The sequence below is a fragment of the Macaca mulatta genome, chromosome 16 (assembly GCF_049350105.2).
Source record: "Macaca mulatta isolate MMU2019108-1 chromosome 16, T2T-MMU8v2.0, whole genome shotgun sequence".
Taxonomy (NCBI): Eukaryota; Metazoa; Chordata; class Mammalia; order Primates; family Cercopithecidae; genus Macaca; species Macaca mulatta.
In genome coordinates, this window is record NC_133421.1 from 42,379,878 (window position 1) to 42,397,448 (window position 17,571).

General features: G+C 38.8%; 1 protein-coding gene across 6 annotated transcripts in view; it reads right to left on the bottom strand.

The window, feature by feature from the left end:
- MYO1D (myosin ID) overlaps positions 1 to 17,571 on the bottom strand; it is a 379,527-nt gene that overhangs the window by 325,340 nt on the left and 36,616 nt on the right. The window contains exon 1 of one of the 6 annotated variants that reach the window (XM_077970769.1): positions 7,439 to 7,679. The exons of 4 other annotated variants lie outside the window; for them this stretch is intronic. The gene's annotated coding sequence lies outside the window, so the exon portion shown is untranslated. Of the gene's footprint in view, positions 1 to 7,438; positions 7,680 to 17,571 lie in introns of those variants that run through there. One more of the 6 variants, XM_077970766.1, reaches the window with a different exon arrangement.

A 17,571-nucleotide genomic window follows, 5' to 3' on the forward strand; every position in this document is an offset into this window, starting at 1 on the left:
AAGTAATGAAAATATTAAAGAATAGCAGCATATTTTTGTTATCTCAGCTGTGGCCTTTTGAAAATGTGATATTAGAAATAGTCGTTGAGCTTGTTTGGGTGTAGAACATTTTCAAACTGAAATTACGTACTATCGCAACAAAAGTTTCCATAATACATTACTTTATAAACACAGGGTATTTCTTATTTCAGGATGATTTTTCTTTTCTTTTTCTTTTATTTAATTTAATTAATTAATTTATTTATTTGACACAGTGTTTTGCTCCATTGTCTAGGCTGGAGTACAGGGGGCATGATCACAGCTCACTGCAGCCTTAACCTCTCAGGCTCAAGTGATTCTCCCACCTCAGCCTCCTGAATAGCTGGGACTACAGGCGTGTGCCACCACGCCTGGTTAATCTTTGTATTTTTTGTAAAGGCAGGGTTTCACCATGTTGCCCAGGCTGATCTCAAATTCTTGGGCTCAGGCGATCCATCCGCCTTGGCCTCCCAAACTGCTGGGATTACAGGTGTGTACCACTGCACCCGGCCCAATTTTTCTTTAAGCAAGGTCACATACTCATATGCATAGGGTTTTAAAACTACTGATAGTTTTAATTGCTGGGCATGACAGAAGTCGAATGCTGCTTCCTTAACAGTATACTCATTTCACAAGTGAAATATGATATTAAAATGCTATAAAAATGTTTACCATAGCCAGGTGTGGTAGCTCATGCCTCTAATCCCAGCACTTTGGAAGACCCAGGCACAAAGACTGCTTGAGCCCAGGAGTTCAAGACCAGCCCAGGCAATATAGCAAGATCTCATCTCTACCAAAAATTTTAAAAATAAGATAAAAATTAGCCAGGTGCTGTGGCACACACTTATAGTCCCAGTTACTGGGAGGCTGAGGCAGGAGAATTGCCTCAGCCCAGGAGTTGGAGCTTGCAGTGAGCTATGATGTTGCCACTGCATTCCAGCCTGGGTGATAGAGTGAAACTACGTCTTAAAAAAAAAAAAGTGTATTACTACTTTATTCTGGGGGTTAACTATTCTAGGGAGAATACATTTCCTGAAGAATTTTGAGGTATTTTAGAGATCTTGATGATACATTCTCCCTTCCTCTCCAACTATTGGTTAGCTTGCCCCATCCCATTTACTCTCAAAGCATTCTGTACTTCCACCTTCACATAACTTAACCATACAAGTCTAATAAAGACTTGCCTGTTCACCTATCTGCAATCAACATGTCCATTCCCACCCATTTGGCAGAGCCTGGCATACAGGACGTCAACAAAAGTTTGTTGATATGAATGAATGAATGCTTTTAAGGCCTATGTGGAAAAAATACATAGAGATGCTTTTCTTACAGTAGCCAGCTTACTACCTTAAAAAGAATAGGAGTTTAAATATTTAGTTGCAAATGGGTAAATCATGGCCTGAAAATTTATCTGCAGAAAACTGTGCATCCCTTCAGTAATTTCTATGTTACTAAAATCTGAAATCTAACAAAACTTGACATTTAATAAAACTGAACACAATGTAATTTATATAGGTGACACCACACACCAAAAATCCTGCCCTGATACAGAAGACTGTGGACACTGGATCTTCCACACTCTTGTGATAGGAGAAAATTTCTATTTGAATAGAAGACAAGCTAGTACTAATAGTAAACTAATTTAATGGACACAAAAATATCTTGAGAAAATATTTAAGAAGTGCAACATTTGGTAATGCATTTATCATGCTGTTTCATAATTTCCAGCTAAATTCTGATACAATCATAGTTGAAAACATATACTTTTTTTTTTAACTTTTTAAAAATGCTATATGAGCATATTAGGAAACATGGGAATGTAAAATGTAAAACATGGGAATGTATATTAGGAAAAATGCTGCCACCAAATGTGAAAGACAGTATGGTAGTTCCTCAAAATATTAAAAATAGATTTACCATATGATCTAGCATTCCATTCCTGGGTATGCACCCAAAAGAATTGAAAGCAGAGGCCTGAAATTTATTTGCACGCTAAAGTTCATGGCAGCATTATTCATAACAGCCAAAAAGTGGAAACACCCCAGATGTCCATCAATGGATGAACAGAGAAACAAAATGTGGTATGAACACACAATGGAATATTATTCAGGATAAACAAGGAAAGACATTCTGACACATGCTATAACATGGATAAACCTTGAGAACAGTAGAATAAGTGAACTAAGTCAGTCATAAAAGGACAAATATTGTATGATTCCATTTATATGAAGTAACCTGGAATGAAAAAATTCATAGAGGCAGAAAGTATAATGTTGGTTGCCAGTGTTGTGAAGAGGGAGGAATGGGGGTTATTGGCCAATAGGTACAGAGTTTAAGTTTGAGATGATGACAAAGTTCTGGAAATGGGTAGTGGTGACAACTGAACAACAATGTGAAAGTACTTAATGCTACAGAAATACTGAACTGTACACTTAAAAATGGCTAAAATGGTAAATTTTATGTTACATATATTTTACTACAATAAAAAATTAATAAACATTTTGTAAAAAACAAGTCTGTATTTATTTCTATATTTTTAAAACCTCCAATCTATTCAACTGACAAGAACACCCCCCAAAAAGGAAAGAGTAGAAAAAAAGACATCATTAAGTTTAAAGGCAAACTCTAGAATCTACAGCCCGCAAAACAGATGGTCAGTGACTATGTACACGAGGAATTGTCTTCTATGCCAAAGCAATGAGGAAAAAGCAACCTTGAAAAAAAATCCAGCTCTCACTGAAGCAGAAAAATATTTTCAGAAATCTGATTTACAAGTAAAATATGATGCTTATCATGACTTATAAACTAAGGTTTTCACTAAAGAAATAGGGATAACATTACAAAGCATTAAGAAATAACTCTTACCAAGTCAAAACCACACCAATGGCAAAAGCACATGATCACAAACCGCTAAATACTGGGCAAACACCAAAACCCTGAGCATGGGAGAGGCTGAAAGCACACTGAAAAACACTTCAAGTTAAGGATGAGTGAAAGAAACTGACGTGGAAGCCAGGGATACTAAAGGCGGGCGTTATTTTCCAGAAAGGTGCTGGGTAAGAGGTCATTGTTCTGTGTAAGTAAATTGGATTCTGTTTGTTTTCTCCCATGCTATCAGAAAGAAGACAGGAAACAGGTGTGTAAGTGAATGAGTCAAGCAGAGAATGAGCAGGCTCTGGGCAGGTATGCCAGGTTCTAAATGTTCTCTCTAAGCTACTACATGCAGAGGGAGGGAGGGAAAATGCTATGTAAGCCAGTGGGCAAAATCAATTATTTCATATTATTTAAAGAGGTAAAAGGGGTAGAAAAGCTAACCTATTTTGAATGCCTGCTTCATGCTAAGAGGCAAAGTGGTACTAGATGTGCATTTTTCTCATTTAAACTTCAGAGCCACTCTATGGTGTTGTATTCTGTTATATCAGTTCTGTTGGTGCCGGACTACTATATTCCTGCTATGGAAACTGAGGCACACACATACAAGTCGGGTAAACCTGCTTAAAGCCACACTATTAGTAAGCGACAGTCAGAAGGCAGACCTCGGGTCTGACTCCAATGCTCAGGACTTCATCACTGAGCTACACCGCCTCAATTCCACACAGACAGGAGAAAATAAGTTAGGAACAAAAATGGAAATGCTAGAAAGAAAATATGCTATGGTGTGTGCCAAAATAAACTACAAAACATTTGCTTTTAAGATGAAATCTTGAAATAGTAGCAAAAAAAGAGTCATCTAACAGGGAGGAGCTGAGAAAGTATTAGAATAGGGGAACTAGATACTTAGGTTAAGGGCATTTTTTAGTAAGGTCTTCTCAGGGTGCTTTCCTTAACTTCCCCACCTTCTGGGACAGATGTTTATCAGAACATCAGACACAGTCATTTTCAAGTGGATGGATAAAATCATGTGGCTAAAAGTTATTTTATGCACTTTGAATTTATACACATACCTCTGGCTTTGCAGCCAGACCTGAGGTTGTACCCCAGCTCCATTACTTTCTAGGGGTGGGAACTTGAGTCTCATGCTGTTCTCTTCTTTTCTGTTTTTGTTTTTGAAGACAGAGTCTTGCTCTGTCACCCAGGCTGGAGCGCAGTGGCGCAATCTCGGCTCACCGCAACCTCCACCTCCTGGGTTCAACCAATTCTCACGCCTCAGCCTCCCAAGTAGCTGGGACTACAGAAGTGTGACATCAAGTACAGCTAATTTTTCTGTATTTTAGTAGAGACGGGGTTTCGCCATGTTGGCCAGGCTCGAACTCCTGGCCTCAAGTATCTGCCCACCTCGGCCTCCCACAGTGCTGGGATTACAGGTGTGAGCCACCAAGCCCGGCTTCATGTTTTTTAAACTAATAAGGAAATGAGAGACATACTACAGAGACTAGACCACAGGTCTTTTGGGATTTTTGTGAAGCAGCAATGAGAAGTGCCTAGCATGAGACCTATCATAAAACGGTCTCTCCAACCCACTCACCGCTAATCAAATAAACAGACATCTCTTCTAAGAATAATTTATTTTAATTCACATCAAATTTTCCAGGTAACTGAAGCTTAGCCCTAGAGTCCTGCCTAAAGCTAGGGGGAAAAAGAGCTCCCAGAAAAGGTATGAGACAGTCTTCCTTTTTTTTTTTTTTGAGACGGAGTCTCACTCTGTCGCCCGGGCTGGCGTGCAGTGGCCAGATCTCAGCTCACTGCAAGCTCCGCCTCCCGGGTTTACGCCATTCTCCAGCCTCAGCCCCCCGAGTAGCTGGGACTACAGGTGCCCACCACCTCGCCTGGCTAGTTTTTTGTATTTTTCAGTAGAGACGGGGTTTCACCGTGTTAGCCAGGATGGTCTCGATCTCCTGACCTCATGATCCGCCCGTCTCAGCCTCCCAAAGTGCTGGAATTACAGGCTTGAGCCACCGCGCCCGGCCTAGTACGGCCAACAGTCTTCTTATGAATAAAGTTAATTTATTACAATATATATTTTAGTTCCATTAAATAAATTTTACTTTATTCTCTTTGTGCTCTGGATAACTGAGGTAAACAGAGAAAGTGATAACATTTAAATCAAGATATTCAGCATTAGAGCAAAATTCTCCATCTGATGAAAATATGTGGGATGCTCCTTTTCGAATAGTCAAGTGCAGCAGTGAGAAGGGGGTAAAGAGTAGAACAAGGAATTTGATCTGCAAGTGACTGAACAATCAACTCAGATAACTCACTACCTTCAGAACAGCCGGGATGCTTTAAATAGCATTTATCACACAATTATCATTGGATATAAGAAAATACTAAAAATGTGTAACAGCATAGTACCCCCAGGAGCTACTGTCCCTAGATTAAAGTGGGATGACTGCAAGCAGGGTAGACAGAAGACTCTGAAATACAGCAGAACATGAAGCTGACAAAAATGAATGCAGCAGAGACATTATCTATTGACATAAGATGTTAAGAACGCAGTAGTAAATGAAGGATACAGTGTTTTACTGCTTTGTGGTATGAACCCATTTTTATTTTTTAAAATCATATAGGCATTTATCTAACCTATGTAAATAGAAAAATATCTGGGCACATAAACACACAATATTAAGAATGGTTATCACTAAATGGAAAAATTGGGTTTTTAAATTTTTCCTAATACTCATTTTCTGATTTTTCTATACAAAAAGGGTTTTCAAAAAATACTGACATGTGCAGTGGCTCATGCCTGTAATCCTAGCACTTTGGGAGATCGAGGCGGGCAGACCACAAGGTCAGGAGATGGAGACCATCCTGTGTAACAGTGAAACCCCGTCTCTACTTAAAATAGCCGAGTGTGGTGGCATGCACCTGTAGTCCCAGCTACTCAGGAGGCTGAGGCAGGAGAATCGCTTGAACCCAGAAGGCAGAGGTTGCAGTGAGCTGAGACTGCGCCACTGCACTCCAGCCTGGGTGACAGTGCAAGACTCTGTCTCAAAAAAAAAAAAAAAAAAAAAAAACTGACATGAGTGCAAAAAGCAGGGATAGATTAAGTTTTCATAAACACATTACTGACTTGTGATCAATAGAATATTGTCAAACTTAAGAAAGTAGAAGCCAACACAATACTAAGCAGCAATTTAATAGAGTGCTAATCTAATCAGAAAAGGCTTTCAAAATTCTGCTGAGAAAGAGAATAACATTTTTTTGAAGCACATGATATTCACTTGGAGAAGAAATAAATAGCTTTTTGTTATTTTTTGCTGTGTTAGATCACGCTGAGTTTTTACTGCAAGAAACCTATGAAAAGTACCCATTACTAATAGCACGCAGGTAAGTCCTCACAGATGGAATTTATTTCACTTTTGTTCTCACTAATTTGTGAACATTGCTTAGGAAACCCCAAGCTGATGGAGCATTAAGTGCTTTCAGATAATGAGATACTTAGTAATCCAATTAAAATATCTGTTTAAAGAGGAGTGTGAACACAGGGCTTCTACTAATTTGTTTTTAGAATGATGGCTTAGGATCACTTACAAAGTAACATATGCTCAAATCTAAATAAATAAAGTAAACAATGTAATTAATCATTGATGCAATACAAATAACTAGAATTGTGTGCTGTAAAACCACTGTACTGCATTTAATAACTCAATTTGTGCCCCAGAGAATTAGATTACTTTTCTACATACTTAAAATACTGGGGTGTTTGTACTTAGGTTTACATATAATTCTTAAATATTTAGGTAAGTTCTCAGTGATCTGCTGCTTTCAGTGCCTGGAATTTGAATGGCCTGATCAGGTAACCAGGGATGCTGTTGTCATTACACATAAGAGCAAGGCATCTTTTACCATCTCCTAACTTTTCTAGGTGAGGCAATGCAGGGGAAACCAACCTTGGAGTCCAGCACACCTGGGTCCTCAGCTCAGCTCAGCTCTGTAATTCTCGGTAATCATCTCACTGGGATTCTGCAGTGTCATGTATACACTAGGTCTTTGCCAAAAGGCCAAGAAGTGATACATTTTCTTTTTTCCTCTTCTTTTTCTTTTCTTTGAGACAGGGTCTTGCTCTGCTGCCCAGACTGGAGTGCAGTGGCACAATCATGGCTCACTGCAGCCTCAACCTCCCTGGGCTCAGGTAACTCTCCCACCTCAGCTCCCTTGACTCCACTGCTGGAACTACAGGCATGCACCACCACACCCGGCTAAGTTTTTCCTTTTTTCTTTTGTATTTTTTGTAGAAACAGGGTTTCACCATGTTGCCCAGGCTGAAATGGGGGATTTCGTGTGGAGTTACAAGGATTCATTAAATGAATGTACATACGCCATTCAGCACACTGCCTGAGGGCAATGCTTGAAAAATGTAAAACCTACTTGGGTTCAAATTCTGGCCCTACTTACCACTTAATAGCTATGTGAACTTGAATAAGTTAAACTTCTCTCTCAATTTCCCCAAAAGAAAAATAGAGAAAATTAGGGTACCCACCTCAGTAGGATTGTAGCTCAGTGCCTAAACTGTGCTTGACGCAGTGTCACGTAAGTATTAGCTTCAACCATACAGTCAGTGACGTGGAGCTGAGCAGGATCTACTGATGCTGCCTGCTAATGGGTCTTGATCCTATTTTCCTCCATCACAGCACTGTCTTCTGGACTATCTTCTGTTGCTCTACACAAAACTCTGCATCTAACATCTATAAGATCAAACGAAATGCCTGAAACACAGTAGCCTTTCCATAAACGTTTCTTAGAAGAAATAATGAACAAAGTACTACTCTTCCATCAACTCAATCTCTATATTTATCTCTTTCAGATGGTGTCTGGGGCAACTGCTCCAACCTGCTAGCCGTGGTCAAATGCTCTCCACAATATACACTTAATAGATGGTAATCAATCATGTATGTAAGACTAAATATTAAAAGAAGAAGAATAAATTTCAGTAACTAAAAACTAAAAACAAATCCTCATTTCAAACCCTGCATCAAGATGGCTATTTTCCGCCAGGCGTGGATGCTCATGCCTATGATTCCAGCACTTTGGGAGGCCAATGCAGGCAGATCACTTGAGGTGAGGAGTTTGAGACCAGCCTGGCCAACATGGTGAAACCCTGTCTATACCAAAAATACAAAAATTAGCCAGGCATGGTGGCGGGCACCTGTAGTCCCAGCTGCTCGGAAGGCTGAGGCAAGAGAATCACTTGAACCTGGGAGGTGGAGCTTGCAGTGACCTGAGATTGCGCCACTGCATTGGAGCCTGGGCGACAGAGCAAGACTCTATCTCAAAAAAAAGAGTGGCGGGGGGCGGGGTGGGGAGAGCGGCGTTTTCCATAATTTCTTACCAAAGTAAGTAGTATTCAGGGTTTTCAAAGTAATGGTATATAATAGAATATCATTAGTTATATATTACTAAGTATTTATTTAAAAAGCTTTAATATGATTATAGCTCCCAATCTTCTTATAGTTATTATTCCACAAGTCAGAGATTAAGTCTGGTGTAGTCCGCATTATTTCCTAATTATCTATTTGCTTTTGTTAAAATTAACTTGCCATCTGTGAACACACATAAATGAGAAGACAAAGCTAAGAAAAAATTAGGTGTTATGAGTAAAAGCAGCTGCATTAAAACGGTGAATTTCACCAATTTTATTGATGTGAGAAAAAGGCATGCTTTATTTTTAAAGGAAAAGTAAATGTAAAGAATAGAAGTTATATATGATTTAAGAATCTACTGTTCTTTAACATACAAAGAACTAAGAACTTTTAACTTTGATACAAGTTGACAGCTTAATTTATCTGATCTATAAAATGTTTTTATGCCTACAAAACAATCAGAAATTTCTCCCAAGGGACTTTTAGATTATTTTAAAGTGGTGTTGTATATGGTATTCCCCTGAGTCTCGGGTGCTCAAATCATAAACTATGCTCACAGTAACAAGCTCCCTAAGAATTAATTTATATTTCCAGCTTGAACTTCTATCCCAAATCTCAGAACTGTACATCCACTTGCCTGCTTAGCATTTCTACTTGGATGTCTAGTGGCCACTTTCAACGTAGCATGTTAACACTGAGCCCCTGATAGTGTCCTCCACCTGCTCCTCCTGCTCGCTGTACCCCATGTCTCATCTGTCAGTAAAGTATGTCCAGAATCTATCTATCTTCAAAGCATATCTAGAACCTGTTTATCTTCAAAGTACATACAGAAGCCACCCATCTTCAAAGTATATCGAGAATCCATCTATCTTCAAAGTATAACCAGAATCCATCTATCTTCAAAGCATATCTTTTTGAGTCTGACTACTTCTCACCACCTCTGCTGCGATCATCCAGGTCCAAGTCACCATCACCTCTCCCACCTGGATTACTGTATAGCTTCTTAGCCAAATGGTTTCCCTTCCTCTGCCCCTACGTTTCCCTTCAATTTATTCTTAAAACAGCAGCCAGAGTAATTCTGTTAACATGTAAGTCACATCATGCCATTCCTCTGCTCAAACTCTCCAATGGCATCCAGCTTGGAAAAATGTCAAGTCTTTCTATCAGCCTTCCTGGCCTTACTGGCCTTCCTAACCCTGATCCGCCCACAGCTCTGACAGGAGGTCCTTCTGCTCTCCTCTTCACACACACTTCGCTCCAGCCTTACTGGCCACCTCCTTGCTCCTCTGAACACACCACACAAGTTCCCATCAACAGGTCTCTGCATCTGCTGTTCCCTCTTCCTGGAAGTCTCTCCTCCCAGCTGTCTGCATGGCTCACTTCCTTCAAGTCTTTCTTCAAATGCCACCTTCTCAGTGAGGCCTTCCCGGGCCGTTCTATGTAAGACCCCCAACTACACCTCCCAACACTCCCTCTCTCCACATTGTGCTTTTTCTCCACAGCATTTATCACCATCTAATGCACTATATACTTTGCTTCATTATTATTATTTTCAGTCTGTCTCCTCCCACTAGAATTAAAACTCCATGAAGGCATGCATTTTTGTCTGTTTTGCTTACTATTTTACCTGTCAAGACAAGGATGGTGCTCAGCATATTGTAGGCACCCAACAGATGTTTGCCGAATAAATGAATTTCTCCAAAATTTAATAACACCTGATATTATGTTTAGCCTGATCAATATTAATTAAGTACAACAGACAGAAGTCCCAGAATTGTCATCAAATTAGTAGAATACTTTGGGAGGGATAACAAATTGCTCATTCATTCATTATTCCAGTCACTGGAAAACCAGAAATGAACAAGTAGATATGATACCTGTCCTCGTGGAGCTTGCAATCAAAGTAAAGGTGTCTACTCCCCTGCTCCATAACCATAACCAAAAGGTACCTGTGGGTAAGGCCAAGTCACCTGGCCCCCAGTTCTCCGAGCTAACAACATGTGAATTATCCTCAATTCTTTTTTCTCCCTCACCTTCCAAAACAATTACCCAATTTGTCATCAAGACCTCTTAAGTCTACCTGAGGAATGTTCCAAATGCAGTCCAACTTTCCAATTCCACTATCATCCAGTTCCTCATCCAACATTATCTGCCACCTGAGAACTGCAGCATTCTCCAAACTAGGATCTCACCACAGGCTCTCCTGCTCCAATCTATCTTTACACCTTAGCTGGAGTTACCTGCCCCAAAACAAACGGTATTCCCTTTCTTAAACATTTTTTGACTGGTCACGGTGGCTCACGCCTTTAATCCCAGCACTTTGGAAGGCCAAGCTGGGCAGATCACAAGGTCAAGAGATCAAGACCATCCTGGCCAACATGGTGAAACTCCGTCTTTACTAAAAACACAAAAATTAGCCAGGCATGGTGGCATACCCCTGTAGTCCCAGCTACTTGGGAGACTGGGGCAGGAGAATCACTTGAACCTGGGAGGCAGAGGTTGTGGTGAGCTGAGATCGCGCCACTGCATTCCAGCCTGGCAACAGAGCGAGAAAACAAAAACAAACAAGCAAAAAAACCCACTTTTCTTCAACAGTTTCCCATTGCCTACAAAAGGATATTCAAGGTCCTGTACAGTCTGGTCCCCAACATGCCTTGACAGGTAGAAACACAGCTCTGGTTTTTGGTTTTGCTTTCTTTTGGGGTTTTTCTTTTTGGTTTTGTGTTTGTTTATTTGTTTTGCCAGATACCATACCCTGCCTGGCTGCTTGGCAAATACCCATTAATCTATTACTCAATACTCAACTAAAATGTTACCTCTTTTGTGAAGTTCTCTCCTATTCCCTACACAAGAGCACATTTCCCTCCTCTAAGCTCCCATAACATTTGTTATACTTCTGTCACAGCACTGAAAAACATGATCTGTTATCATTTGCTTAGCTTCCTTGGTCACTACTGAAAGGATCATGACTTAGTTATTTTTGGATACTCTACGCTTAGTAGAGGGCCTGCAACAGAAAAGCATTCCATAAACAACTTGAATAAATGCATTGTCACAAAGAGCTTTCTTAAACGGCCCTGAAATGGGTTCCCTGGCATAACTTCTACCTACTGTTACTGGTTCTGCTTGAGATCACAGAGAACATAACCTACTCTTGTTCACATGGATGGCTTCTAATTTGAAAGTAGACATCAAGTCCTTCAGTGTCTTTCTTCTCCCAGACAAGCATGAGTAGGTCTTTCAGCTTTTTTCACATATCATAACCTCACATCTCTTTACCACCTGGTCATGCTTCTTCTGAACTCATCCTAGATTATTTATATCCCTTTAGAACAGTGGCATCTAAAACCAAGTGAATATTATTTCCTTTGTTGTAGTCACAACTCTTCAATTAATCTAACCTAAAAGAGAATTAAGATTTGGGGGTTTACACTAACTGTTGGTTCACATTGCGCTCACTATGGACTGAAAATTACTTTTAAATGTTTAAAATAAGATTTATTTGCTTTCATTATGAGTATAATGCTCATTCATATTTTTGTAAGCTAAAAATAGGAAGAAAAATCTCATTAACCAAAGACATCTAAACCACCGCATATAGTTTGGTAAATTAATATTTTAATGCAAAGGAGGTTTGGTTTTACATTCCTCCAACCATATGATATATTCACAATTTATACATATTGCACATATAATATTTTTAAGTATTTCTAGTTGACAGTAACTGCCATTTTTACCCATTAACCATATGCTATTCTAACAATCCTGCAAGTGTATTTGTGATTTAGAGAAGAGCATATGGGAGCTTAGGAAAATTAAGTGACTTGCTCAAGGCCATGTGTTATTTTTCCCTCAGTTTATCAGTAAGGAATGTAAAAGAGCACATAAAGGGCACAGTTTGCTCAATTTGGACACATGGATAGAACTATGTAACCCCCTTAGAGATCAATATATAGAATATTTCCATCACACCAGAGGGTTCTCTTCTGCTCCATTCCCAGTTAATTCTCCCACCCAGGGGTAACCACTATTCTGCCTTCTATGATGATCAATCACCAGTCAATTTGCCTGCTCTTCCATCAAATCAGTGGAATCATTTAGTATGTACTCTTTTGGTCTATCTTCCTTTGTTCAACATAGTGTTAGTGAGAATCATTCATGTTTTTGTGTGTGTCACTAATTTGTTATTTCATTATTACTATACAGTATTCTATAGAGGAATATACCACAATTTAATTATATTAACTATTATAGTTACATAATGACATCATACAATTACACTAATTATTACATTAGATTATACCACAGTTAAGCCATTCTCCTGTTTACGAACATTTGGATTATTTTCAGTTTTGGTTTAGTTTGACTGAAGCTACTCTTTTTACACTTTTTAAAGTCTCTTGGTAGACAAGAACTCTTCTCCTGAGTATATACCTAGGGTTTAAATCGCTAGGTCATAGGATAGGTATAGAGTTAGCCTGAGGAGATACTGCCAGTTTTTCAAATTGGCTGAAGTAATTTACATGTTTCCCAGCAATGTATACGAGTTCCAGTTGCTTCATATCCTCATCAGTATTTTTTCCTTTTTTTTTAAATGGTTCATTCTGAATCCTCACCAGTATTTGATTTTTGTCAGTTTTTAAAATTTTAGCCATTCTGATAAGTGTGTGGTATTATCTCATTGTAGTTTTAGCTCCCATTTTCTTGATGTGCAATGATGTTGTGGACTTTTTAAAATGTTTATTGGTCACTTGGTTATCTTCTTTTCAAAGTGCCTGCCTTTTTTTTTTCTTTCTTTTAGTAGTTCTTTAAATGTTCTAGCTATGAGTACTTTGTCAAACCTTGTATTATATAGGACTCATGATAATATACAACAAAAATCTTTTCCTAGACTGTGGCTCATGTTCATTGTTAATGGCTATGTATTATTCAATTAGATCTAACCACCGTTTAATGATTCTCCTACTGCTGGACATTTAGAGTATTTTTTTTCTTTCTTTTTGCATCCATAGGTGGGCACAAATAGACTATTTCTAATTTTTGCTTTAATTAAACACTGATAACCAAATTTTAAAGCTTTATTTGTATCTAAAATGTTTCCTTCATCTATACTCACATAAGTCGAATTACTCAATTAATGTATATGACCATTTGGTATTGATGCAGACAAAGCCAAACTGGTTCAGAAAAATTCTATCAGTTGATACCGGTGCCCAATAATGCATCATAATACCAGTTCACCATGTCCTCACCAACTCTGGCTTTTCCCCCTCTTCTTTATCAGTCTGATAGGACAAAACATTTGTATTTCATTGTTTTAATGTTTAGCTCAGTGATTACTAGTAATATTGAAATTATTTTTGTTTAGTCATTTATATTCTCATTTTCATAAATGGTCTTCATTTTGTGTATGCATTTATCGGGGCTTTTTGGAGTTTTTCTTGTTCACTACGGTATTGTGCTTTTCTTTTCATAGAATACTTTATTACATTTGTATTTTTATATTTACTGCAATCATTTCCCAAGATGTAGTGTTCTTTGTACTTTTCAAATTTTTATGTAGTTGAATCTGTGATCACACCCAAGCTTAGAAATATCTTTTCCCGAAACTATTCCAATCAATAGAAAAAGAGGGAATCCTCCCTAACTCATTTTATGAGGCCAACATCATCCTGATACCAAAGCCTGGCAGAGACACAACAAAAAAAGAGAATTTTAGACCAATATCCCTGATGAACATCGATGCAAAAATCCTCAATAAAATACTGGCAAACCGGATTCAGCAACACATCAAAAAGCTTATCCACCATGATCAAGTGGGCTTCATCCCTGGGATGCAAGGCTGGTTCAACATTCGCAAATCAATAAACATAATCCAGCATATAAACAGAACCAAAGACAAGAACCACATGATTATCTCAATAGATGCAGAAAAGGCTTTTGACAAAATTCAACAGCCCTTCATGCTAAAAACGCTCAATAAATTCGGTATTGATGGAACGTACCTCAAAATAATAAGAGCTATTTATGACAAACCCATAGCCAATATCATACTGAATGGGCAAAAACTGGAAAAATTCCCTTTGAAAACTGGCACAAGACAGGGATGCCCTCTCTCACCACTCCTATTCAACATAGTGTTGGAAGTTCTGGCTAGGGCAATTAGGCAAGAGAAAGAAATCAAGGGTATTCAGTTAGGAAAAGAAGAAGTCAAATTGTCCCTGTTTGCAGATGACATGATTGTATATTTAGAAAACCCCATTGTCTCAGCCCAAAATCTCCTTGAGCTGATAAGCAACTTCAGCAAAGTCTCAGGATACAAAATTAATGTGCAAAAATCACAAGCATTCTTATACACCAGTAACAGACAAACAGAGAGCCAAATCAGGAATGAACTTCCATTCACAATTGCTTCAAAGAGAATAAAATACCTAGGAATCCAACTTACAAGGGATGTAAAGGACCTCTTCAAGGAGAACTACAAACCACTGCTCAGTGAAATAAAAGAGGACACAAACAAATGGAAGAACATACCATGCTCATGGATAGGAAGAATCAATATCGTGAAAATGGCCATACTGCCCAAGGTAATTTATAGATTCAATGCCATCCCCATCAAGCTACCAATGAATTTCTTCACAGAATTGGAAAAAACTGCTTTAAAGTTCATATGGAACCAAAAAAGAGCCCGCATCTCCAAGACAATCCTAAGTCAAAAGAACAAAGCTGGAGGCATCACGCTACCTGACTTCAAACTATACTACAAGGCTACAGTAACCAAAACAGCATGGTACTGGTACCAAAACAGAGATATAGACCAATGGAACACAACAGAGTCCTCAGAAATAATACCACACATCTACAGCCATCTGATCTTTGACAAACCTGAGAGAAACAAGAAATGGGGAAAGGATTCCCTATTTAATAAATGGTGCTGGGAAAATTGGCTAGCCATAAGTAGAAAGCTGAAACTGGATCCTTTCCTTACTCCTTATACGAAAATTAATTCAAGATGGATTAGAGACTTAAATGTTAGACCTAATACCATAAAAATCCTAGAGGAAAACCTAGGTAGTACCATTCAGGACATAGGCATGGGCAAAGACTTCATGTCTAAAACACCAAAAGCAACAGCAGCAAAAGCCAAAATTGACAAATGGGATCTCATTAAACTAAAGAGCTTCTGCACAGCAAAAGAAACTACCATCAGAGTGAACAGGCAACCTACAGAATGGGAGAAAATTTTTGCAATCTACTCATCTGACAAAGGGCTAATATCCAGAACCTACAAAGAACTCAAACAAATTTACAAGAAAAAAACAAACGCCTGTAATCCCAGCACTTTGGGAGGCCGAGACGGGCGGATCACGAGTTCAGGAGATCGAGACCATCCTGGCTAACACGGTGAAACCCCGTCTCTACTAAAATACAAAAAAAATTAGCCGGGCGAGGTGGCGGGCGCCTGTAGTCCCAGCTACTCGGGAGGCTGAGGCAGGAGAATGGCGTGAACCCGGGAGGCGGGGCTTGCAGTGAGCTGAGATCCGGCCACTGCACTCCAGCCTGGGCAACAGAGCTAGACTCCGTCTCAAAAAAAAAAAAAAAAAACAACCCCATCAAAAAGTGGGCAAAGGATATGAACAGACATTTCTCAAAAGAAGACATTCATACAGCCAACAGACACATGAAAAAATGCTCATCATCACTGGCCATCAGAGAAATGCAAATCAAAACCACAATGAGATACCATCTCACACCAGTTAGAATGGCGATCATTAAAAAGTCAGGAAACAACAGGTGCTGGAGAGGATGTGGAGAAATACGAACACTTTTACACTGTTGGTGGGATTGTAAACTAGTTCAACCATTATGGAAAACAGTATGGCGATTCCTCAAGGATCTAGAACTAGATGTACCATATGACCCAGCCATCCCATTACTGGGTATATACCCAAAGGATTATAAATTACGCTGCTATAAAGACACATGCACACGTATGTTTATTGCAGCACTATTCACAATAGCAAAGACTTGGAATCAACCCAAATGTCCATCAGTGACAGATTGGATTAAGAAAATGTGGCACATATACACCATGGAATACTATGCAGCCATCAAAAAGGATGAGTTTGTGTCCTTTGTAAGGACATGGATGCAGCTGGAAACCATCATTCTTAGCAAACTATCACAAGAACAGAAAACCAAACACCGCATGTTCTCACTCATAGGTGGGAACTGAACAATGAGATCACTTGGACTCAGGAAGGGGAACATCACACACTGGGGCCTATCATGGGGAGGGGGGAGGGGGGAGGGATTGCATTGGGAGTTATACCTGATGTAAATGACGAGTTGATGGGTGCAGCACACCAACATGGCACAAGTATACATATGTAACAAACCTGCACGTTATGCACATGTACCCTACAACTTAAAGTATAATAATAATAAATAAATTAAAAAAAAAGAAATATCTTTTCCCTACAATATTACCTATAAATATAAGTATTTCCCTATAAATATTCACATCAAACTATATTCTTAAAATTAAAAAAATCAACTCTTTAATGCCTTAGCAACCCTTTGGGGGGTACTATTAATATACTGGTCTCATCTCCAACTCTTATCTTTTTCCAAATTAATAACCAGTTCTGGCAATACCATTTATCAAATAAATATTCTTTTCCTCTTTGGATTTATGATGTATACTTATCATTTATTAAATTTTTAGACACGAGATAGTCTGCTTCTGGACTGTCTTTTCAGTTCCATCGATTTGGGTTCTCTATTCCTACAACATTATCATATTGTTCCATTCTTGTAGCCTTATAATTATTTCGTTTGACCAATATTTACGAAGCACCTGTATCACATTAGATTGTAGGGATAAAATAGGGAACAAGACATAACTAGTCACTATTTTTACGGTGCTTGTAGACTAGTGAGAAGATGGAGACAAGTAAACAGACAGATGGGAAAAGTATAGGCAAGAGTTCAGGCTGGAGAAGTATTAAGGGCGAGATCACACAGGATATTAAAGACCTTAAAAATGAGTTTGTGCTTTATCTTGACAGCAAGGTAAGCCACTGAAGGGCTTCATCAGGGGGCAAAGTGTTCAGACAGGCATTTTAGAAAGATCACTTCATCTGTAAGAAAATAAAAATAATTTACAAGAGGAAGTCAGGAGTTCAGTCAAGGAGCCCACTTAGGGGACTATGAGGAATATTAAGAACTGACTCAATACTCTTCTTCTTCT